At 37.8% G+C, this 25,981-nt stretch overlaps 1 long non-coding RNA gene across 1 annotated transcript in view; it reads right to left on the reverse strand.

Moving 5' to 3' along the window:
• Positions 1 to 1,058: 1,058 nt before the first annotated feature.
• The window catches only part of LOC112093308, a 28,264-nt gene continuing 3,341 nt past the window's right edge, over positions 1,059 to 25,981 (reverse strand). The window contains exon 4 of the long non-coding RNA XR_002902991.1: positions 1,059 to 1,231. This is a non-coding gene — a long non-coding RNA (uncharacterized LOC112093308). The remainder of the gene's footprint in view (positions 1,232 to 25,981) is intronic.

The following is a 25,981-nucleotide window of genomic DNA, read 5'->3' on the forward strand; positions in this document are numbered from 1 at the left end:
GTAAAGAAAAAAAAAAGTTTTATGAAGGTCTCTTTAATAAAATAAAATGATCAGAAGAAGATAATTTAATTGAAGATATATTTGAAAATTGAAACAAATTATCTTAACAGTGATGAATTAAAAAAATATTTCAATTATATGTATTTGAAGATATATGATTTTAGGAAAAGGAAAAAAAAGAAAGAGAAAGACAAACTAAAAAAAAGTTTTTTTAAAAGAAGGGAGAGAATAAGACAAAATAACTTAGTTAAAATTTTGAATAGTACGTGAAAACTCATTTATAATATAGAATAAATAGTAGCCATACAAAATAGCCCCATCTCACCTGATGGGGGGGAAAAAAATACAGGCGGGCATTAAAAAAAGAAAGATAACCTTTAGCAAATAAAAAGGGTTTTGGAAACAAAATGGCCATCTACGGCACATATCACATCTTTGTCAAGCACAGAAATGGGTTTTGCTGGTTGGGTACAATGTATTAAAAATCTTTCTAGTGAGGTCCCTCAAACGAAAAATTGTTGCAACTTGCACATGCCTTCATTGCGAAGTAAATAATGGGGGGCACTATTTTGGAAAGCGATGGAATGTGACAATTGTAGGTACTAGTTGAAAACACGCACGTACGTGTTACATCTGTTTAGATATAAAGATCTAAAATTTCTAAAATTTTCTTTTTCTACTTATTTTTCCTTTAAGAGTTTAGTTTAGTAAAAAAAATTAAAAAAAAAAAATTTAAGTACAACATAATTAAAAATAAAATAAAATTTGTAGTGGAGCAACTTAAAGAAAAATTATTTATGGGGTATATATGAAGAAACATAAATGAAGGATTAAAGGATGCAAATAAAAAAAAGGGGAGGACCAAAAGAAAGAAATAAATAAATAAGGCTGGAAAAAAAAACCGGAAACAAAACATTGATCACGTGGAGGAAGTAGAATGAATTGCAACGAAAAAATACTTAAATATGGACACATTTGTAAAAATTATTTTTGATAGGAATAAGCGCATAGAAAAAGTATTTCAAGAAACATATAAAAAATTGATTAAACTGAAAAAGAAACTTTAACAAAAGGGAAAAATAGTTATTAAATTTAAAAGAAACTAATTTAAATAGTATCTTGAACTGGAATCTTAAAATGGCACCCTTATCAACTGCTAAGAAGTTATGATCAAGAAAATCCATGTTACAGCGCTCCCCTTCATGAGCAATAAGGTCCCCACCCATAATTCCTACAACACAGGGAAGAGAAACACAAGGAACAGAAACTATCATTATACGATATCGCGCCATTTTTTCTTTGGTCAAAAGCTCAACACATGATACCATTATAGTATAGCAATATTATACATATAAATGACATGCAAATGGAATGCAAAAACTTAAAAAATCAATTATTAATAACAAAAATTGAAAGGAAAATTATAATTACACGCTTCATCCGTACCAAATACGGATGGACAAGTTTGTCATTTATTTTTATTTTTTTTTATCTTTTGCAAATTTTCATCAAAGAAGGGTGAAAATTAAAGGGGAAAGAAAAGTAAATTAGATGTTTCCTTTTTGCTAAACTAAGAAATTTCTTCACATTGCCCACGTAAGTTGAACTAGAGGTCATTAATATTTATTCATATCTAAAGAAAGAAAACTAAAAATTTGTGAAATTTGAGATAATTGCTCTAACAGAGCAAATGTTTCATACTTTTTGCCAAGCCAGATTCACTCTTGTGATAGAATGATATAGTTTCTTTGTCATAATCATAAAGTTTTTTTTTTGGAAAAGAAAACAGGGTCACACATGTTCTTCAACAACTGCATGAAGAGTTCCGTCTAGTACGACAGGCCTACCAACTCTTATTTGACCACTCGAGCCCAGCAAGAATACATTGTTCAAAACAAGCTGCAATACAAGAGTGCCATTGTAAGATTGGAAAAGGATGATAACTCAGCATTGGAGGACAGATTGGAAATTGAGAGAGAGATCATATCCTTTTATGAGAAGTTGTTTAAGGAGGAGGATAGCTTGTGGAGTTTTGAAGGGATTGATTGGAGTGCAATTTCAGAGGTCAGGGCATATTGGCTTGAGAGGCCGTTCGGGTTGGAGGAAATAAAACATGTTGTTTTTAGTTTTGACATGGACAAATCACCGGGCGCGGATGGTTTTCGGCGGTTTCTTTTAAGAATGCTGGGGAATTGTGAAAGGGGATTTATTGAAAGCCTTTGAGGACTTTTTCAGGAATGGTTTGGTCAGTTCAGCAATCAATCACACTTTCATTTGTCTTATTCCAAAAAGACCGACTCAAGGAAGCTAAAAGACTATAGGCCAATTAGTTTGGTGACGAGCATTTACAAAATTCTGGCCAAAGTCTTAGCAAACAGGTTGAGAGAGTTCCAGTGACACTATTTCTTTGTCACAAGGGGCATTTGTGAAGGATAGACAAATTCTAGATGTGGTGCTTGTGGCTAATGAAGCAGTGGAGGAATACCGGACAAAGAGAAGATAGGAGCTGGGGTTTAAAGTGGACATTGAAAAAGCTTATGATCACGTAAGATGGTGTTTATTAGATTATGTTTTGGAAAAGAAAGGTTTTGGAAGAAAATGGAGGAAATGGATTCGGGGTTGTCTAATTATGAACATCGGGAGACCATGTGGGAGATTCGGGGCTACAAAGGGGTTAAGACAAGGCGACCCATTATCCCCTTTTTTGTTTACTGTGGAAAATCAGAGAAAATATTCCGAGATTATGGCCGGATATTGACTATGAATAGGCTGATTGTGTATAGCTGTGAATATCTGTAAACTTAGAAAGAATATTTGTATTCTAAGAAAGTAGACTGGTTAGCTTATTTTAGGAAAGTAGAATAACTAGCTTGTTTCCTTTTCTCTGTTTGTTTCCTTAAATCAGTGATCGTGTTTTCTGATTTAATGGAATTGTATGACCTATAAAGTGTATGATACAATGAAATCAAAAGTATTTCCCTCACACATTTTTTGTCTCTGCCTTTCTCTTCCGTGTTCACTGTTTTCTGATTTGGTATCAGGGCAAACCTATTTTCTTCCCGATGCTTCTTCTTCTCCTTTGGTTCTCCTCTTCCTTACCCAATGTCAAAAACCTCTACTGAGTCAAGCAGAAAACCCACCTCAGAAATCACCCCTGTTTCAAACCCGTCAAAAACCATAGGAACAACGGAGTCTCATTCCGTTCAAATTACCACCATCCGTTTAAATGGTGATAATTTCCTATGTTGGTCGCAGTCGGTTCGTATGTATATCCAAGGTCATGGGAAGATTGGATACTTGACTGGGGTAAAGAAGGCTCCTACGGAGAGTGATCCGGCATATGCTACTTGGGATGCCGAGAATTCCATGGCGATGACATGGTTGTTAATTCGATGGAGGAAGACATTAGCTCTAATTATATGTGCTATCCAATAGCACAAGAGTTATGGGAGAATGTGAATCAGATGTATTCGGATTTGGGGAACCAATCCTAGATTTTTGAGTTGACTCTAAAACTCGGTGAAATAAGACAAAGGGAGGATAGTGTCACTAAGTATTTCAACTCTTTGAAACGGATATGGCAGGACCTTGATTTGTTCAACACCTACGAATGCAAAATCTGCTGAAGATGGTCACCATCACAAGAAGGTGGTGGAGGATAACCGAATTTTTAAGTTTCTTGCAGGTCTCAACATTGAGTTTGATGAAGGGGGAGAATCATAGGATGACAACCACTACCTCCTATTGGTGAAGTAGGAGGGAGGAGAGTTGGAGGAATGTGATGCTGGGAAAATGGGGCCGAATGCTGTGGTGGAAGAATCTGCTCTTGCTGCCGTGGGAGAAAACTCAAGCAAGTTGTACCTGCGGAGAACAGGTGATCAATAAAGAAGTGAGGATGGCTGGAGCAAAAATCTGACATACCAACGTCAAGACAAAGCTCGGCTTTGGTGTGATTATTGCAACAAGCCCCGTCACACCCGGGAGACCTGTTGGAAGATTCATGGCAAACTGACAAATTGGAAGGGATCCAAGCTCGGTGAGAAAACTGGATATGCAGCCTCCAACACAAAAGAAACTGATTCCAGCCCCTTCACAAAAGAACAAATGGAGCATCTCCTCACACTGCTAAAATCCAATTCCTCATCTAGTACTCCTACTGTGTCTATTGCACACATGGGTAAAGAAATTACTAGAATGAATGCTCTATTGTGCTTCTCAGCACCATGGATATAGATTCTGGTGCTTCTGACCATATGACTAATTCCTCAAATTTGTTCAATTCTTATATCCCATGTTCTGGTAATGAAAAAGTTAGAATTGCAAATGGGACTTTCTCGTCAATTGCAGGTAAAGGATTAATAAAAATCTCAGAAAGAATAGATCTTAAATCTATTCTTGATGTTCCAAAACTTTCCTACAACCTCTTGTCTGTCAGCAAATTATCTAAAGACTCTAACTGTCAAATTACATTCCTTGAATCCCACTGTGTTTTTCAAGACCGGAGCTCGGGGATGACGATTGGCAGTGCTAGGATGGTAAATGGCCTTTACTATTTTGAAGACAATCTACCTAGGAATAAAAAAGCTCAAGGCTTGAGTTGTGTTAGGTCTTCTTCTATTTATGAACAAATTATGAATTGGCATTACCGGTTGGGTCATCCCAGTTTTTTCTATCTAAAACACTTGTTTCCATTATTGTTTAAGAACATTGATCCTACGGTTTTTCATTGTGAAAGTTGTTTATTGGCTAAAAGTACTTATGTTCCAAGGCTTTATCGTCCCTCAAAACCTTTTTATCTCTTTCATAGTGATGTTTGGGGACCTTCTAAGATTACTACTATTTCACAAAAAAGATGGTTTGAAACATTCATAGATGATCATACCCGTCTTTGTTGGATTTTTTTTATGAAAGAAAAAAATGAAGTTGAAAGTGTCTTCAAAAATTTTTACAAAATGATTGAAAATCAATTTCAAACAAAAATAAGCATACTACGTTTTGACAATGGAACATAATATTTCAATAGTATGTTGGATGCTTTTCTAAAAGAATAAGGAATTTTTCATCAATCCTCATGTCATGACACCCCACAACAAAATGGAATAGCCAAGAGAAAAAATAAACATTTACTTGAAGTTCCTCGTGCTATAATGTTTTATATGAATGTCCCAAAATATCTTTGGGGAGATGCAATTATAACTTCTGCATACCTTATCAATAGGATGCCTACACGGGTTTTACAATACCTCACCCCATTAGAATGTCTAAAAAATGAGTTCCCAGATTCAAGACTAAACAATGATTTACCCTTTAAAGTCTTTGGGTGCACGGCTTATGTCCATATACCTAAGAGATCTAGGTCTAAATTAGATCCTAAGGTTGAGAAATGTGTCTTTGTTGGGTATGCCCCAAATCAAAAGAGGTATAGGTGTTTTAATCCTCAAACAAAAAAGTACCATGTGACCATGGATGTTACCTTTTTAGAGAATATTCCTTATTTCACCAAAAATTCCCTTCAGGGGGAGGAAATGGAAATGAATGAAGACAATTTTTGGGAGAAATCCGAACCTTTACCTCACATGATTTTTGATACTTTTAATCCTGTCCTTGATTTTGTCAAGGAGAAGACCCAAACTGTTAATGTTAAATCTGTTGTTGTTCCAATAGAAAAAGAAACACTACTAAAGGATCAAAATCAGAATCCTAAACCTGATCTTCTGGTTTATTCTAGGAAGAAAGTCTTCTGGAGAAATAAGGGGCATTCTACCATCCCTGCACCAAATCAATCGAAATCCTTAAGTACTGGAACTGAGTCCGTTACAGGTAACCCTTATTCTATTCCTACTTTAACACCCAATCCATATTATGATATTCCAATAGCTCTCAAAAAAGGAACCCGAGCCTGTACTAAACATCCTATCTCTAAATATGTTTCCTATGAAAAGTTTTCCAAAACTCAGAGCATTTACTTCTAATATTTCTAAACTTGCTGTGCCAAGAAACATTCATGAAGCATTAGATGATCCAAATTGGAAGGCAGCAGTGATTGAGGAGATGGATGCTTTGAGGAAGAATGAGACTTGGGAGATAGTTGACTTGTCGAGTGAGAAGAAAACAGTTGGGTGTAAGTGGGTCTTTACAGTCAAGTGTAAGGCTGATGGCAGTATAGAGAGGTACAAGGCTAGACTTGTTGCAAAGGATTTTACACAAACCTATGGGATAGACTATCAAGAGGCTTTCGCCCCAGTTGCTAAAATCAACTATTCATATCCTTCTGTCTCTTGCCGTTAACTCTAATTGGCCGCTACACCAACTAGATGTGAAGAACGCATTTCTCAATGGTGAACTCGAAGAAGTTTTTATGAGTCCACCAAGTTTCGAAAAAAGGTTCAGAGAAGGTAAAGTATGCCGCTTAAAAAGATCTCTATATGGGGCTCAAGCAGTCTCCAAGGGCCTGGTTTGAACGCTTTTGTGGAGCAGTGAAGCGGCATGGATATTGCCAAAGTCAGGCTAGCACCACCATGTTCTACAAAAGATCAAAAGAGGGAAAGATAACTATTTTGATTGTTCATGTTGATGATATAATCTTGACAGGTGATGATAGCTTGGAACTAAAAAATCTGAAGGAAAGATTGGCAGCTGAATTTGAGATTAAAGATCTGGGGCTGTTAAAGTATTTTCTTGGAATGGAGTTTGCAAGATCCAAGAAGGGCATATTTGTCAACCAACGCAAGAATGTTATAGATCTTCTTAAAGAGACAGGGATGCTCGGTCGTAAGAGTGCGGACACACCGATAGAACCCAACATGAAACTACAACATGCTGAAGCTAATAAGGTGATCAACAGGGAACGTTATCAAAGATTGGTTGGAAGAGTGATTTACTTGCACATACAAGGCCAGATATTGCCTTTGCGGTTAGCATGGTGAGCCAATTTATGCATTTGCCCGGGCCAGAACACTTTGAAGCAATATACAGGATCCTGCGGCATCTAAAAGGAACTATAGGAAAAGGGCTGCTTTTCAAGAACCGAGGACATCTACAGATTGAGGCTTACACTAATGCAGATTGGGCTGGGAGTATAATTGACAGGAGATCTACTTTTGGATATTGTTGTTTTATTGGAGGAAATATGGTTACATGGCGAAGTAAGAAACAAAGTGTAGTAGCTAGGAGTAGTGCTGAAGCAGAATTTAGAGCAGTAGCCCACGGAATCAGTGAGATAATTTGGATTAGAAATTTATTGGAAGAGTTGAAGGCTCCTACTTCACTAATGTTAAAACTATACTGTGATAATAAGGCTGCAATCTCAATCGCTCATAATCCGGTTATGCATGACCAGACTAAACATGTAGAGGTTGACAAACACTTCATTAAGGAGAAAATTGATAGCGGACAAGTTTGTATGATTTATGTCATGACAGTTGAGCAAGTTGTTGATGTGGTCACGAAAGGGATGTATTCAAAGCAGTTTGAAATGATGATGAGCAAACTGGCTATGGAAGATATTTTTAAACCAGCTTGAGAGGGAGTGTGGAAAATCATAGAATATTCTCTGAGATTATGGCCGGATATTGACTATGAATAGGCTGATTGTGTATAGCTGTGAATATCTATAAACTTTGAAAGAATATTTGTATTTTAAGAAAGTAGACTGATTAGCTTATTTCAGGAAAGTAGAATAACTAGCTTGTTTCCTTTTCTCTGTTTGATTCCTTAAATTAGTGATTGTGTTTTCTGATATAATGGAATTGTATTACCTATAAAGTGTATGTTACAATGAAATCAAAAGTATTCCCCTCACATTTTTTGTCTCTGCCTTTCTCTTCCGTGTTCACTTTGTTCTGATCTAGTTGCAGATGTGCTTGGGAGATTAATGGATAAAGCACTAGAAGCGGGAGTGGTGGAGGGTTAATTGGAAGAGAGGAGATATCTGTGTCACACCTTCAATTCATTGATGATACATTATTCTTATTGGGGGCTGATGTAGACAACATTAAAAATGTCAAAACCATCTTAAATTTCTTTACTCTCTGTTCGGGTTTGAAGATTAACATGGGAAAAAGCACTTGGTGAGAATAAATCTCGATGCTCTTTTGGTCAAAGAGATGGTTTCTGAGTTGGGTTGTGAAGTGGGGGAATGACCCATGAAATCTATTGGTTTTACCCTTGGGTGGTAATCCTTTATCAACGGAGTTTTGAAGGCCAGTGATCAAGAAGGTGTCAGAGATTAAATGGATGGAAGAAATCTTTCCTTTCGAGGGGAGGAAGGCTGACTTTAATTTAATCTATTCTTGCAAGTACTTCTATTAATTATACGTCCCTTTTCAAGATGCCTAGTGTGGTAGTGGAATTGTTGGAGAGGGTAATGCGCACTTTTCTTTGGGACAACTCAGGAGTGTGGTAAATCGAAGAGTCTGGTGGCTTGGGACATCATTACGGGAAGCAAGCAAAAGGGTGGTTGGGGATTGGAAACTTGAAGATGAAGAATATAGCTCTTCTAGGTAAATGGCTGTGGAGATTTCCTTTGAAACAAGATGCATTGAGGGCTAGAGTCATAAGAAGCAAGTACGGACTGCAATCTAATGGGTGGGACTCGAACCCAGTGACTAGAGGATCCTTTAGAAATCCTTGGAAATTTATCTCAAGGGTTAAACTCTTTTCTCAAAAATGTCAAATTGAAAGTGGGAAATGGGACCAAAATTTTATTTTGGAAAGATAATTGGTGCGAGAATGAATCCTTGAGCGTTTATTTCCTCGGCTCTTTAGACTTTCTGACTTTCCAAACGCTTTCATTTCTGATATTGCATCACAATCTAGTAATGATGAGCCGAATTGGAACCTTGGTTTTAGGAGAGGACTCAATGATAGAGAGGTAGAGGATCTGCATTCTCTACTTCAAGTTCTTGACTCCATTTCACTTGGTTCATCTTCTCTTGATTGTAGAGTGTGGTTGTGTGATCCCTTAGGTTTTTCTTGTCGATCATTTTTCAGCTCTTTAGCAGATAGAAATGACGGGCCAAATTTCTAACCTTTTAAATTCATTTGGAAGTCTTGTGTCCCCTATAGAATTAAAGTTTTTGCTTGCTTGGTCTTTCATGGGAAAGTTAATACTTGTGATAGGGTGCAGAATAGAAACCCTCATATGGTGCTTTCCCCATCTTGGTGTATTCTTGTAGGGATAATGAAGAAACTGTGGAAAAATGTGTTTTAGGAAAGTTTGAATATAATAGTTAGTTTCCCTAGAATTAGGTTGATTTGGTTAGTTTCTTTTTTTAGTGTGATATCCCACAGATGATGTGATGTGATTGCCATTTCTAAAGGCTATGGCTCCTATATATAAACCGGTTGTAATTGTCATGCAATAATACAATTTTTCCTTCAATTTTTCCTCTCAAATTACCACATGGTATCAGAGCCTTAGGCTATTTTTCTGGGAAAGGAAACCCAAGCCTTCATCGCCAACGGTTCCCTTTTTTTTTCTGTCCTGCTGCCGATAGGGTATTCTGAAACCCTAGCCTTCATCGCAAGGTTCTCTTTTCTTCTTTTTTTTTGCTTTGTTGCTAAAGGGCTGTTTTGTGTCACTGCCGCCCTATTTTTTTCTGCCTCATTGATTCTGTTTTTTTTTTTTTTTTGAGGTCCATTTGTTTCCTTACCCCCCCTTAGCTTTCGTAAGAGAGTGCCTGAATTGTATCAGCCTTCATCGCTAATATTTTACTTGACTCAATTGGCCTTAATTGCCTTAGGACTGCTTGGTTTGATTGAGGATGTCGGAGGTGGCAGAAACAACAGCTACGATACAGTCGGAGGATGCAGAAATCGTTAGGCCTCAATACTCCGAAACATATAAATAGATGATTCTATGGCAATTAGAAGGGACTTTTGGACTGTGAAGTGACGGCTGGCTTTTGAGAGAAGATTCAAGAGAAGAAAAGGAGAATTGGCTACGGAGAAGAAGAATGGCACAAATCCGGAGACGGAGACGCTTCAATTCAACTCCAAATTAATTCTTTTCTTTCCTTTCCAATGATTAAGACTTTGTTTATGAATTTATTTTGTTTAGAGATGAACTAATTCCTTTTTCTAGGGTTACGATGTAGCCAGATTATGAATGTTCAGATTCTCAATCTTATTTTTAAGTAATTGATGTTTAATCCATATATGCTGAGTATTTCAATTTATTCTTAATGCTTGTGATTGTTTGGCCAACTATTACATGATTTTGAATTTGATTTGAGACCGAGAGGTGATAATTAAATAAGCTCTTAATTGAAATATCATGAGTTGTTCATAGGATAAAGATATCTATGATACTTGTGTAGTTCTTTTGAATTTCTTGCACTTAATGATTTTCAACAGCTTCAGAAGTCTGACAGAGATGTAGATTTTGCTTGTTGGATTAATATTATCGTTGCTTGAGAAAGAATAATAATTGCTTTAGAGAAATTGCTGTTAGTCTAGGATTGAATGTTAATTTCCTTGAATTATAGGAATTTGAACAGATTAATTTTGGTGAAATCAGAAACCCTAGAATCTGAATCTATTGAATTTTATTCCATTGTTTAGCGTTGTTTGATTTATTTAATCGTTTTAGTTTTACTTAATTTTATAAACTCACTTTTCAATTATTCAAATAAAATTAGGGTTAATATAATTTCGGTAATTAGTAAACAACAATCATCGTGGGACGATATTCTTATTCACTATTATATTACTTGATTGCGATAGCGTATACTTACGTTACGATTTTTCACAATGGACGAGCCCAGATTGTAGCAATGCAGCCGCATGAAGGGACATCACAAGAGATGGGAAATCTCAGCCAAGAAGAAATTGAGAGCGTGAGATCACTTATTGGCAATCTTGAAAAACCATCGGGTACTTGTTCACTGGCGTATTCAGGTAAACTTCCCTTCTCCATTAGATTAAATGTCTCGGATATAGCCTTTACCCGCTCCTGGATTATTGACTCAAGAGCTACCGACCATATGACCCATTCATCAAAAAAAATTTCCTCATATACCCCGTGTCCAAGTAATAGGAAAATAGTCACAGCCGATGGATCATTAACTACTGTGGCAGGCATAGGTGATGCAAGGTAAGCCCGTCACTGTTGTTAAAAAATGTTCTTCACGTCCCTAGGCTAACCACAAATCTTGTTTCCATCCAAAAGCTCACTAAAGATTTCCACTGTAAAGTGGTTTTTAATTATAGTTATTGTGTATTTCAGGACAAGGATTCGGGGAGGACGATTGGACATGCTAGAGAACGGGATGGGCTCTACTATCTCGAAACACCAAGTCAATCCAACACTACCAAGGGCATAACATCTCATTCTCCTGTCTCAGAGTCTTTTTCATCCAATAAAGAAAAAGTCTGCCTTCATCATCGCAGACTTGGACATCCATCATTTAGGATTATTAAACTTTTGTTTCCTTCTTTATTAAGGGTCTAGAGGTTGAACATTTTCATTGTGAAGTGTGTGAACTTACTAAACACAAACGTGTATCTTTTCCAATCAGTAATAAAAGAAGTTTCATTCCTTTTGATCTTATTCACAGTGATATTTGGGGTCCCACTATTTCCAATGTAAATGGTGCTAAATGGTTTGTGTCGTTCATTGATGATTGTACTCGAGTCACCGGGATCTTTTTGCTCAAACAAAAATATGATGTCAACACTGTTCTTTCAAATTTTTGTTCTATGATAAAGACTCAATTTGGAGTCAATATCAAAAGATTTAGGTCGGATAATGGTAAGGACTATTTCAATCAAGCCCTAACTCCATACTTTCATAAAGCAGGAATAGTACATGAGTCCTCTTGTGTGAGCACTCCACAACAAAATGGAGTAGCATAACGGAAAAATGGTCATCTCCTCGATTCAACAAGATCCTTCTTGTTTTAGAAAAATGTGGCTAAATATTTTTGGGGAGAAGCGGTTCTTACAGCCGCCCATATCATAAATCGTTTGCCTTCTAGAGTCCTAGAATTTAAAAGTCCAATGGATGTCCTTTCCAAGTTCTATCCAAACCTACACCACAAATAATCTTGTTCCTCGCATATTTGGGTGTGTGGCATTTGTTCGTGTCCATAGTTAGAACCGGGGAAAATTAGATCCAAGTGCATTAAAATGCGTGTTTGTGGGATATTCTTCAACTCAAAAGGGGTATAAGTGCTATCATTCCCCATAAAAAAGGTTCTATGTCTCAGCTGATGTGACCTTCCATGAACAAGAATCCTATTTCACTGTTCCTTATCTTCAGTAGGAGAATTCAGTAATGGAAGATAAGGATAAGGCAGATTTTTTGCTTCTTGATCTGCCATCTTCACCACTTCCTGTGTCAAGACAGCCTAGTCCCATGGATGTTTCTACCGAGCCTACTGAAAATGTTCCTCCCACCGAGCCCACTGAAAATCCAAATCTCGAGCCTCCTGAAAACCACCTACAAATCCGGCCCTTGAGAGTGTGAGATTTGGCAAAGGCAAAGTGTTCTCGAGAAGGAAGAAGGTTGTCCCTGAATCTGTGCAAGTCCAAGACTCCAACCTAAATCCTGAAATGAGGTAACAATTTCTAATCCTTCTTTTCAATCTGAAATTGAGATAAACAATGATGACTAGGACCTCCCTATTGCTATCACGAAAGGAGTTAGAGAATGCACAAACCGACCCCTATACCCTCTTGCACATTTCCTATCCTTTAGACACTTTTCACCATTCCATAGAGCCTTCCTTATCAGCTTAAACACCATTGCCATCCCTGCCAATTTATCCGAGGCTTTAACCAATGAAAAATGGAAGCAAGCCATGAATGTGGAGTTAGAGGAGTTGGAGAAGAACAAAACTTGGGAGTTAGTGAAATTACCTGAAGGAAAGAAACCCGCAGGGTGTAAATGGGTTTACACGGTAAAATATAGAGCAGATGGATCAATAGAAAGATACAAGACTAGGTTGGTGGCCAAGGATCATACTCAAACCTATGGGATTGATTATGATAGGATTATGTGAGTAATTAGTAATCAATATAATAAGTGGTTAGTGGTTTGTTATTAAGGTTGGTTTGTTATGTTTGTTAAGCTAGTTAGTAGTATATAAGAAAAAGAAGGAGACTAAGGGGGGGATTGATTAGGTAAAATTGGGAAAACTCTTGGGAGAGCTAGCAGACCTCTCGAACGTCTGCCAATCTATCTTGTAATCAAGTCTAATTCTTGTTTTCAATAATAATCTTTTCTTGGTTCTTATCAAATTGGTATCAGAGCAGTACTTTCTTGGGCAAAAAAGAAAAAGGCTGGGACGTGTGGACGTTGGCAACGATTAGAAATGCCGATGTTCTCAAGAAAAGATCCGAATTCTTGGATCGTAAAAATAGAAGAATATCATCTGAATACTCAATTTTCGGAACATGAAAAGGTCTGGTTTGCAGAGGAATTCATGGAAGGTGAAGCACACAAGTGGTTTCAATGGGAGGACAGAAGACAACCATTTGTTTGTTGAAGTGCATTCAAGATGGATTTGCTTCAACGTTTCAGACCAACACAAAGATTGCTTTTGGAAACGAATATGAAGGTTTGGCCACCGAACGTAGGAATGATTTCAAATCTTCATGTTTCTGGCGGTGGCTCGTCGCAACCAGATTTGGAATGTCAAAACCGACGAACGACCTTAGAGAAAATGCGTAGAGATCTGGAATCACGTGAGGCCGACGGCACTCCGAGCAATTTTTCGCGATCTGGTGTGATATCGCTCAGATCTGAGTCAATCGACATCAATCTGAGGGCGAATGATGATTAAAGGCTGGGGAAGGAGGTGGATCTTCCCAGAGAAGAGGCTAGGGTTTTCAGACTTGGAGATGTTGGCCAGAATCGTGGGGAACCGCACAAGGAAGGGTAGATTAGACAACCGAAGGGGAAGGTGGCTGAACGCGAGGAGAACCCGCGCGGCGGAGGGGTCGATCTCGACGAGAATCGACCCAATCTGCAACGGGACCAGCAGATCGATGCCGATTGGGGCTTGGAAAGCCCAGATCTGCAACGAGGAGGGCTGATCGACGCCGGATTTAGCCTGGATGGTGCTCAGGGTTGGCGGGAGTTACGATTCGACCATAATCTTTTGGATCCACGACCTGGAGATCAGATCGGTAGGGAGCGGTGCCGTGGAGTGCAGATTGGCGATGGGCTGGAGCTGAACTACATCCAGAGGCCGCGCGAAGGAGAAACGGTGGAAGGGGTGCTGATAGACGTGGAAAGGCAAAGAGGGGGGCGATTTGACAGTGGACTGTGGACGGAAGGGGAGCGGCGGTCTCGCGCGGCGACGTTTGGGGCCGGGCTCACAATTTCCGGCGCGGCCGAGGCTAGGCTTGGCAATTTGGCTGCGGTTTGGACTGGGACACATGATTCCGGCGATGTTGAGGCTGTTTCCGGCCGGAATAGTAGTGACCCACTCAATTCCGGTGATATTATGGTTAGGACATGGAAGTTTGGCTCAAAACCTTTGGTCGGTGGGGCTGAGTATCGAAATTCCAGCCAAATGAGGGTTGGGTCACGTGTTTCCGGTGTGGGCAGGTCCGATTCTTGCATGATTGGGTCTGTGCTGTGTAATTCCAACATTATTGGGCCTACTTCTGGCTCAATAGGGGTTGGGCCTAAAAATTTCAGGGAAAGTGGGACGAATTTCAGCAAGATATGTAATGGGTCCTCAAATTTTGGCCCAAAGTGGGCTGGGTCTGGGAATTCCAGCACTCCTGGGGCTGGGGATGGAGAAATTGACTTCATTGGAGTAGGACTTGGACACTCTGCAAATGGCAGATCTGATATTTCCAAGTTTGTAACTCCAAAAAACAAAATTTTTATGTTTTGTGGACTGAACAATGGCTCGAATGGGTTTTCTGCTCTCAATTACACTTCCGTGGCACCTTGGTTTGTCACCATTGAAGTTGGCTCTTCAAGAATTGCGACGCCCTTCAACATTCTGAAAGGTGGGCTTGACAACATGGGAAGGAGATGGCATCATTCCACTGCGGTCACTTGACCACACCTTGAGGACAAGGTGTCTTGGGGAGGGGAGTAATGATAGGATTATGTTAGTAATTAGTAATCAATATAATAAGTGGTTTTTGTTATTAGGGTTGGTTTGTTATGTTTGTTAAGCTAGTTAGTAGTAGTATATAAGGAACAGAAAGAGACTAAGGGGGGGATTGATTAGGGAAAACTGGGAAAACTCTTAGGAGAGCTAACAGACCTCTCGAACGTCTGCCAATCTATCTTGTAATCGAGTCTAATTCTTGTTTTCAATAATAATCCTTTCTTGGTTCTTATTAGATTATCAAAAAATGTTTGCTCCGGTTGCAAAGATGAACACTGTTAGAGTTTTATTGTCACTAGCAGCTAATGGTGATTGGGATTTACAACAGTTTGATGTCACGAATGCATTTCTGCATGGAGAACTGGAGGCGGAAATTTATATGGAAGTTCCACGGGGTTATAATAAAGGGTTGACTGCTAGTACAATATGTAGACTAAAAAAGTCCTTGTATGGACTTAAGCAATCACTGCGAGCATGGTTTGGGAGGTTTGCTAGAGTAATGACAGCTATGGGATATAGGCAGAGTCAAGGAGATCACACTTTGTTCATAAACACTCACCTTCAGGTAAAGTTACAGCCCTATTGGTGTATGTTGATGACATCATTGTGACCAGTGATGATGATAGGGAGAGACAACTTCTAAGTCAATGTTTGGCTAAAGAATTTGAGATCAAGACATTAGGAAGATTGAAGTATTTCCTTGGGATTGAGGTGGCTCATTCTAAACAAGGCATTTTCATCTCTCAACAGAAGTATGTTACAGATCTACTCAAAGAAACCGGCAAGACAGCATGCAACCCAGTGAGTACTCCAATAGAACCGAATCTCAAGCTTGGAGAGGCAGAAGAAGATGCTATGGTGGATAGAGAGATGTATCAACGGTTGGTGGGGAGACTCATTTATCTTTCACACACTCGGCCAGATATAGCGTATGCAGTGAGTGTGATCAGTCAGTTCATGCACAATCCAAAGGAAGTTCATCTGCAAGTGGCATACAGAGTTTTGCAATATCTCAAAGGGACACCAGGTAGAGGCATCCTTTTCAAGAGGAATGGAGGGTTAGTTCTTGAGGCATACACAGATGCTAACTATGCTGGGTCAGTTGTTGACAGAAGATCAACTTCAGGTTATTGCACCTTCCTTGGTGGAAACCTGGTGACATGGAGTAAGAAACAGAATGTGGTAGCACCGTCTAGTGCTGAGGCAGAGTACCGAGCAATGGCTTAGGGTGTGTGTGAACTACTATGGTTGAAGATTGTTCTAGAGGATCTGAAGATTACGAGGGACGGCCCTATGAAACTTTATTGTGATAACAAATCTGCAATCAGCATAGCTCACAACCCGGTGCAGCATGATCGAACGAAGCACATCGAGATTGACAGACACTTCATCAAAGAAAAGTTGGATAGTGGACTAATTTGTACACCTTATGTATCTACACATGGCCAACTTGCTGATATACTCACCAAGGGGTTAAGTAGTTCAGTGTTTGAGAGTTTTGTATCCAAGCTGGGAAGGGTGAATACCTATTCACCAGCTTGAGGGGGAGTGTGGAAGAATGTGTTTTACACGTGTATAGACTAAATTAGGAAAGTTTAAATATAATAGTTTCCCTAGAAGTAGGTTGATTTGGTTAGTTTCCTTTTTTAGTGTGATATCCCACAGATTATGGGATGTGATTGCCGTTTCTAAAGGCTAGGGCTCCTGTATATAAACCGGTTGTAATTGTCATGCAATAATACAATTTTTTCTTCAATTTTTCCTCTCAAATTACCACAAAAACCATTGATCACCTACTGCTACAATGTAGGGTTGCAGATCACTTTGGAACAAAGGAAGTTTGGAGGCGGGATTTTGTCGGGCAATTCCAGCAAAATGTGGTTCTTTGATGGTTGGGAGAGTGGTGTGGTTCAGTTCTAACAAAAAGGCTAGAGTTTTATCGAATAGTATGGTGCTTTCATTACTATGGACTTTGTACATGGAAAAGAACACCCGGATTTTTGAGGAAAATGAGATGGAGATGATGGATATTTTCGAAAAGTAAAAGTTCTCTGCGTCACTATGGGCTGCTTGGGCTGCTTCAAATAAAGCATTTAAAAGATTCCCATTTTCTTCGGTCATTTTGAATTAGAAAGATGTAATAGGCAACTAATTTGAAATTTTTGTTGTGTTTTTGCATTTTTGTACCTAGTCAGCTATTGGCCATTTTTGTTTTCCTTGGTTTTGAGGATACCTTATCCTTTGACCTAGTTTATTGATTATTATGTTTTTCTTATCAAAAAATATAGTGAAGCAACAAAAATCATCTAAAAGGGAGTAATTATTTTGCTAGGAAAATCATAAAAAAGATCACGACCATAGAAAATCTTAGTGTAAGATCATATATTATAACAATAGGAAAAGTTTGAGAAATAACAAATTGTAGAGAGGAAAAACTGCTTGTTTAAAGAAGCGATGAAAAACGTAATTTAGAATGCAGAAAAGATGAAGGGCCAGTTTGGCATTACTGTGCTATTAGTCAGAGATTGTTGTGACCAAAGCATGTAGGTGTTTGGTAATTTTTTTTTCAAAGCTATTGTATAAAATTACTGTTGAGATGTATAATGACAACAAAAACTGACATAATTTAGCGCACATATTTATAGTTAGTTTCATTTCTATTTTTAAGGTCAAAATTCATAAAATTTTTACACCAAATTACTAAGAAAAATATATGATTTTAATTGGTTATTTAAAATACTGATAAAAAATAAATTGTTAAATTTATTATTTGTTTTTGTTATTTTAAACATTTTAATAATTATAAAAAACATTCGAGTATAATTTAACATGGTATATTTATTCAGTTACCCGGATTTTGTGGGCAAAATGATCGGGAGGATATCTCAGAATTGCGGAAAGTTGTGTGTAGTAGATTTGGCTCAAAATTCAAGATTTGAAAATTTGGGGAAGTCAATCCCCATGGTTTTTGCTGATGTCAAACCTAGTAAGGAAGGGTGTGGTGTGGCACGTGAGGGCCTTAATTCACAAGTGGAGTATGATGAGCATGATGTGCTGGTGCAGTATAATAACGTGGAGAAAGAAGGGGTTAGTTCCTTACATGATATTGGCTTGCATGTGCATGGGAACGTAACTAATATTTTTTCTAAAAATGATCAGGGCTGATAAAAATGATTGGCTTACTTCTCCCATTGTCCCGTTGCCGGTAGGATCAGAAACAGTGTCAGAGTCTTTATCTTTCTCAGCTGGAGTCGACAGCCAGAGTGGGGTCGGGTAATAAGTCTAGAGGAAGGGGTGGGCACTCTCAAAGATCTAAATGAGATGGTAGACGTTCGACTGTGAGTGGTTCGGATGTGAGGAAAGTGGCCGAAAAAAAGGAACGATAGGGCAGGTGTGGAAAATTTGAGTATGAAGGAGAGTAGTAGGAAGCGTTTGGTGTTTGGCAATGTTTCGAACTTTGAGATATCAGCGGAGGCTGCGGAGCAACCTCGCCGGAAGCCATCAGTATCGTTGTTTGGAATGCGAGGGGTTTGGGGAATCCTCGGGCATTCAATAAACTCCGGATGTTAATCCATGATACTTCCCCTAGTTTAATCTTTCTTATGGAAACTAGACTATGTTCTAAATATGCTAATGGTGTAAGGAGGTGGTTGGGATTTGATAATGGTTTTTTTGTGGATTGTGTAGGAAATAGTGGGGGTCTAATGCTTATATGGAATGAAGATTTTGAAGTTCATGTGAAGAGTTATTCTATGTTCCATATTTGCTCGGTGTGAGAATCCAACGTGGTCCGAGAGGCATCACTCTTGGACTCTCTTTTCTCGGCTGAAGCAACTTTTTGACCTCCTGATGAACACTTAAAAGTGTACACATTTAATAAGACTTTATATCATCATTTTACACTTATTGACATTAAAATCTCTAACTAAAGCACTTTTGCATTCTTAGGCCAAGAAAAATAAAATTGTTGTTGGTACATAATAAATGTCATTTTTTATGCAAGTTCGGTAATTTGGGCATAACTTGGCTATCGTGGGCTAAATTAAGCAAATGATACATGGATTTGGTTCAACAAGAAAAGATCTACAAATTTGCTTTGTAACTGAATCGGCCTCTTTCATTTCCAAAAACGGGCTGCAACAAAACAAGGGGCCTGTTTGTTTGCGTTTTCGTTTTCGTTTTTCACGGTTTTCAAAGTAAAAAAATGAAAACGGGTGTTAAAAACGTGTTTGGTGCAATTTTTTTTAAAAAACAAAACCAAAAACGTTTTTGTCTTTTTGTGGAAATTAGAAAACGAAAAAAAGGTGTTTTCATTTTCTATAAAACTACCAAACGCATTTTTAGAAATAATTCAAAAACGAAACTAAAAACGTTTTCATTTTCATTTTCGTACAGAAAATAAAAATGTTTTGGAACCAATTCCAAACGCACCCAAAAATTCCAACAAAGGCCCAACATGACCTTCATTTGTATTTGGGTCATATCTCCTTCAATACGTATCCAAATAGGGTGATTCTGGTGGCTATTGAAAGATAAGAGATAGCTCTACAAATGTCTCAACAGCAACTTTCCAAATTCAGTCGTCATCAATTAAATAATCATCCAACAAATTGTGTCCAATGATTCAAGCCTCCAGACATGTCTACATAATTTGGACGTATCACTCTGAATATATGTGCAAATAAGCTGATCTTAGTGTCCCTGTAAAAATGAGAGATAGATCTATAAGTCCATTGAAGACACTTTTCCAAATTCGATCGTCATCAAAGAGATAATCAATCCTCAAGTTGCATGTCTAACATGATTATTTTAAATGTCAAATTTAGTGTAAAAATGTCAAAAACACGTGGCTATCCTTTGAATCTGACCAAGGCCTCATTCTTGGCGTTTAGTCCCTCCCATCTTCTATAAATTGGCCTATGAATAAGCTTGTAAAACCATCTTGGTTTATAGATCAAGATCACTTGCTTGTTTTCTCTCTTTTTTTTGTGTTTCTTTTGTGATTCTTCATCATTTTTGTAAAATCATTTCAATCCAATGTGTTTGATGATTTCCTTCTTATATTTTGTGTTCTTCATGTAGTTTTACAAGCTTATTCTTAGGCATGTTTATAGAAAATGGGAGGGACTAAATGCCAAGAATGAGGCATTGGTTGGATTCAAATGATAGACATGCATTTTTTTACATTTTTACCACTAAATTTGACATTTTAGGTAATCATGTTAGACATGCAACTTGAGGGCTGATTATTTCAATGATTAATTCGAAATCTAGGCAGGTGGTCTTCTTCACGATTGTTCTCTTATTTTCATAGGGACACCAAATACAGCTGACGTGTATGAGAGATATGCTCAAATTACCAAAACAGGTCAGGATTGGAAGTCAATGTTACGCACAGTACTTGACGACTAATTATCTCATTAATGACGATCGAATTTGGAAGAATGGTCTTCATGATGGATGTAGAGCTGTCTCTTATATTTCAATAGCCACCAAAATCACCCTATTTAGATACGTATTGAAGGAGATACGGCCCAAATACGAATGAAGGTCGGGTTGGGCCTTTGCTGAGTTAGTGTATACAGCTGTATTATTTTGTATGCTGCTGTATTATTCTGTAGATTACTTCTATTTCCTTCTTCGGATAGGAATTAGTGTATTAGAATCATAGTATTAGTTGTCAGATTGAATGTTTAGTTGACTTTCCTTAGTAGAGATTGTGAATACTCTGTATAAATAGTCCTTGTGATATATGGAATAAAATAAGTCAACCAATTTGTTAATTTGCTGGAATTCTTATTTTGTTGCAGCCCGTTTTTGGAAATGAAAGAGGGCGATTCACTCTTTAGTTACAAAGCAAATTTGTAGATCTTTTCCATTTAATCCAAATCCAAATATCATTTGCTTAATTTGGCCCACGACAGCCCAAGTTATGCCCAAATTACCGAACCTGCATCAAAAACGACATTTATTACGTAATAACGACAATTTTATTTTTCTTGGCCTAAGAATGCAAAAGTGCTTTAATCGGAGATTTTAATGACACTCTAAGTGTAAAATGATGATATAAAGTCTTATTAAATGTACACTTTTGAGTGTTCATCACCTCCCTTGGATTGTTGCTAGTGATTTTAACGAAATATGTTTCTTGTCAAAAAAGGAGGGTGGACAAGATGCTTTCCACTCTAGTATGAGTGCTTTTAGGGAGGTTGTGGAGAACTGTCATCTTATGGATTTGGGCTTTGAAGGTCCTAAGCTCACGTGGGATAATGGGCACGAAGGGGAGGGTCATATCCCCTTTGAATTCCCCTCAGAAGAATTGGGATATTGTTGGACGAGATGTGACTGAGGTCTGTCTAAATATTCTGACTGGGAATGGCTCGGTGCGAGCACTTAATGATACAAATGTGGTGCTTATACCGAAGAGTAGAGGAGCAAGGAAAGTAGCAGACTTTAGACCGATTAGTTTGTGCAATGTGTTGTGCAAAATTGTCTCCAAAACTTTGGCTAATCGATTTAAGAAAGTTCATCCTCTGGTGATTTCTCAGGAGCAGAATGCTTTTGTTCCCGGCAGCCTTATTATAGATAACGTTTTAATTGCCTTTCAAGTGCTCCACTCAGTTTGTAGGAAGGTTGGTGGAAGGTAGGGCTTGATGGGTTTAAAGTTAGATATAAGTAAAGCCTATGATCGAATAGAGTGGCCGTTTTTAGAAAGGATGATGCAGACAATGGGGTTTGGGGATCATTTTAGAAGCTTGATTATGGATTGTGTAACCACCTCTCGGATGTCTTTTATTGATGGGAGGACCCCATGATCAACTTTTGCCTCAACGAGGAATCTGGTAGGGATGCCCAATTTCTCCCTATTTGTTCTTAGGATTAATTATAAAAATTCACCCATTATAACACTTTATCCCCTAATCTTTAAAATGTAATACCCATTCTCTCTGAACAATGAAATGTTAACAAAAAAAACCCTTTCGTTAGTTTTTTAACTAAAATTGACATTTAATTTGTTATTCTGATGATGTTTTGATAATTTTATGGTTTAAAATTTAATTTGAATTTAAGTAATTTAAATATTCAAAAAAAACTTCTTAATTTAATTTATTCTACCCAAAAAAAAAAAAGATTCATAAAATTTTTAACTTACATTCAATCAATAAGTGATGTATCATAATTAAAAGTCTAAATAAAAATTAGTTTTAAATTCAAACTAAATCTTAAACCATAGAGCTACCAAAATACCCCAAAATAATAAGTTAAATGTCAATTTTCATTAAAAAGCCTAACGAAGGGGTTTTTTTGTTAATATCTCATTGTTCGAGGGGAAGAGATGTTACGTTTCAAAAATTGGGGGGCAAAGTGTTACAAGGGATATAGTTCAGGGAGAGTTTTTGTAATTAATCCTTGTTCTTGATATGTGTGGAAGGTATTTCATCTCTTCTCAAACAAGCGGAGGGTGGGAATAGAATATCAAGGATTGCAGTTGCTCGACGGGCTCCTAGGGTAAGCCATCTATTATTTGCAGATGATTCAATAATTTTACTCATTCGGGAGGTCCTTGATTGTTATGCTAAGGCGCCGGGGCAGGTGATTAACTTTACAAAATCGATGATAACTTTTAGTCCTAACGTGCATTTAGAGAGGAAATCTGTTATACAGGCTTGCTTGGGGCTGTCAACTAGTAATTTGTCTCATGACAAATATTTAGGCCTCCCCCCCTTTGTTGGTCGAAATAAATGAGCCACATTTAATGCTATTAAGGATCGTGTACTTCGAAAGCTTCAAATTTGGAAGGGTAAATTCTTTTCGATGGCTGGTCGGGAGATTTTAATTAAAGCGGTTGCTCAAGCCACTAATACATATACCATGAGGCCTTGTTTGGCACATCGGACTGGATAGGAATATAAGGTTCGGATTAGATTGGTTATGACTGGAATGGATTAAGATATATCATGTCTTGTGTTTGGTAATTAGTCGAGCTAGATTAAATTAAATATTAAATATAATATCTAAAGTTTATATTTATTAAGATAATAAAATTTATTTAAAAAAATAATTAACAAATATATAATTGAAAAGATCAAATTCTTATATTTTTGGGTATATCTTAAGAAAAGATAAATTTCAATTACTAATCTCCTAAAAAATAAAACTCAAGAAATATTAAAGGAAAAATTATTACTTCCCACCTATGAATGGGAGAAAATTGTACAAAGACCAATAAATTGCATTAAGAAAAACAAAAAGATTTATCACTTCTAGGCTGATAAAGTCAAATCGAATCATCTCAGAGTAATAATTAAGATTTTCCTTCGTGGCCCAGATCACTAAATTGAAGGAAAAAATAAAAATAATTCTTAGCTCATAGATTCAAACTAAAACATTTCATATCACTATAATTACGATCGAGATCACGAAATCCTAGTAAAAGATTTCAATTTTCAAACTTCACATCGATCGAAAACAAATAAAAGCAAAAACAAATTCAGATTCAAGCACAAACGACACACGTCACAAACCCCACCAAATTAATGATAATAAAAAGAAAAACAAAATCAACAAAATGTGAAAGGGATAGAAAGGACCAAAGAGATGAGAAGAGCCCGACTTTCTTGGTGAGACCACCACCATTAGCGGAAACGAAGGAAGTGTCGGTGACGACCTCTTTCAAATGGAGCAGAAAATTTTGGGATTTTAATCACATCATCCAAACATTATATGTGACTTCTCTTTGTCAACAATACCACTAATGCAAACCCAGCCCGTTAGCTCCATTGGTTGAATTGATTGAAAAAAAAAAGAGGAAAAAGAAAAAGAAAAGAATTCTAGAGGAAGAAGAAAATCCCTTCTTTTGATCTACCTGATCACAACGTTTTCGCACAATGTTGGCGTGGAGATTCAGTAGTGGTCAATGGGGCGCCTAGGACTATGGCGGTGGACGTGATTTACAGGTCGACGACAAGCTTTGGGATGATTCGCGGTTGGCTGGGTGGACGTAGATTTCTTTGGGAGGTAGGAGAGAAGATGGTCAAACCCTTTATCCAGTCAAAGGAGTGAGAAAACCCACCCTTTTGGGGGGACTATAAGTCCAGCATGTATTGGACTTTTTCAATTATTGGATAGGTTATCCAATCCAAAATGATCACCAAACGCAGAAATAGGATAAATAATCCTAGTCCCAATCCTTATCCAACATAACAAACACAGCTTGAGTGTCTTTCGAATTCCCCAATCTCTTTGTCATGATATTCAAGCTTTAATTACATGATTTTTGGTGGGGAGGTGGTGAATCGGAGAGGAAGCTTCATTGGGTCAAATGGGAGCAATTGTGTAGACCCAAACTTGATGGAGCAATGGGAATTCGAGATGTGGGAGCTTTTAATCAAGCTTTGTTAGCCAAACAATGTTGGCGTATAGTTTCTAGTCCGGACTCTCTTGTGGCTAGGATTTTTAAAGCAAAATATTTCCCTCATGGGTCTATTATGGATGCAGTAGCGAGTAATAATTTCTCCTTCACTTGGGAGAAGTTTACTTTGGGGCAGAGATCTGTTAAAAAGTGGGTTAAGATGGAGAGTGGGATCGGGCAAGAATATTAAGATTTTTGTAGAGCCTTGGCTACCAAGGCCTTATTCGTTCTGCCTAATCACATTTGCCACAGCGGAGATTGAAGCGTGGAAGGTGGAAAATCTCATTGTGAACAAGCAATGGGACCAGGCTTTAGTGAGCAGCTTGTTTTTACCTATTGATCAAGAGGTTATTTTTAGTATTTCCTTAAGTTATGGTGCAAGTGAGGATAAGTGGATGTGGCACTTTGAATCTAAGGAGCGCTATTCTGTTCGGTCCGGCTATCGCCTAGCTATGGAGCTTCTGGACGATCGAAGGGGTTCAAGAGGTAGCAGAGACCGAGATTGGTGGATCGAGCTCTGGGGTCTCAATATCCCAAACAAAATTAAAAAATTTATGTGGAGAGCTTACAATAATATATTGCTTTGCCAGGCTCTAGCTCGACAGGGTATTCCTTGTTCTAAAACTTGCAGGCGTTGTGAAGAGGGCGAAGAGACTACTTGGCATGCTTTATGGTTATGCAGTGAAGCTCGACAAGTGTGGGACTCTTGTGCAATTTGGCAAAAAATAAAGCAGTTGAATGTAGGAAGTTTTGATGGCTTGTGTGTGACTTGGAGCCAGATTGCCTCTCAGCTGAATTTGGAGATTTTATGTGTGATCTCGTGGGCCATTTGGACGTATAGAAATCGAGTACTACACCAGAAATCTTCTAGTATTGTTGCTGAAATTTTGGAGATGGCGGGAAGGGTCTTGGGCGATTTTCAAAATTGTTCGGATCCGTTAATAAAGCCTCCACATACTCAGCCCATCACAATGATAAGTGGCATCCTCCACCAGTTGGCTGTAGATTAATACAGATCCTTCTGTTAGAGATGGGATGGGGTTTATTGGAGTAGGCGTTGTTGTTCGGGATGCTGATGAAATTGTACTGGCATGTCTAGCAAAGAGACTTTATGGCTTGTTCTCTCCGTTTATTGCAGTGTATGGCCTTGAGGGACGGTCTGCAGTTTGCTCACCAAAGTGGATTTATGATTCATGAAGTAGAAGTGCATTTGGTTACAGTGGGGGAATGGTAATGGGAATAGAAATGAGAATAGTAATGGGAATAGGAATGAGAATGGTAATGGGAATGGAATGGAAAAGAAAGTTGATTCATTTGTTTGGTTGTAATTTTAAGAATTCTCTGGAATGGAACATGAATATTTTCATGTTGACAAACTTACCCTTATACTATATATAACACTAATATTTTATCTATCAATATAATATATAAAATGTAATATAATATAATATAATTATTATTATATAATATATTATATAATTATGATATATAA

This window comes from Morus notabilis, unplaced genomic scaffold, assembly GCF_000414095.1.
Source record: "Morus notabilis unplaced genomic scaffold, ASM41409v2 Scaffold326, whole genome shotgun sequence".
In the NCBI taxonomy this organism is placed as follows: Eukaryota; Viridiplantae; Streptophyta; class Magnoliopsida; order Rosales; family Moraceae; genus Morus; species Morus notabilis.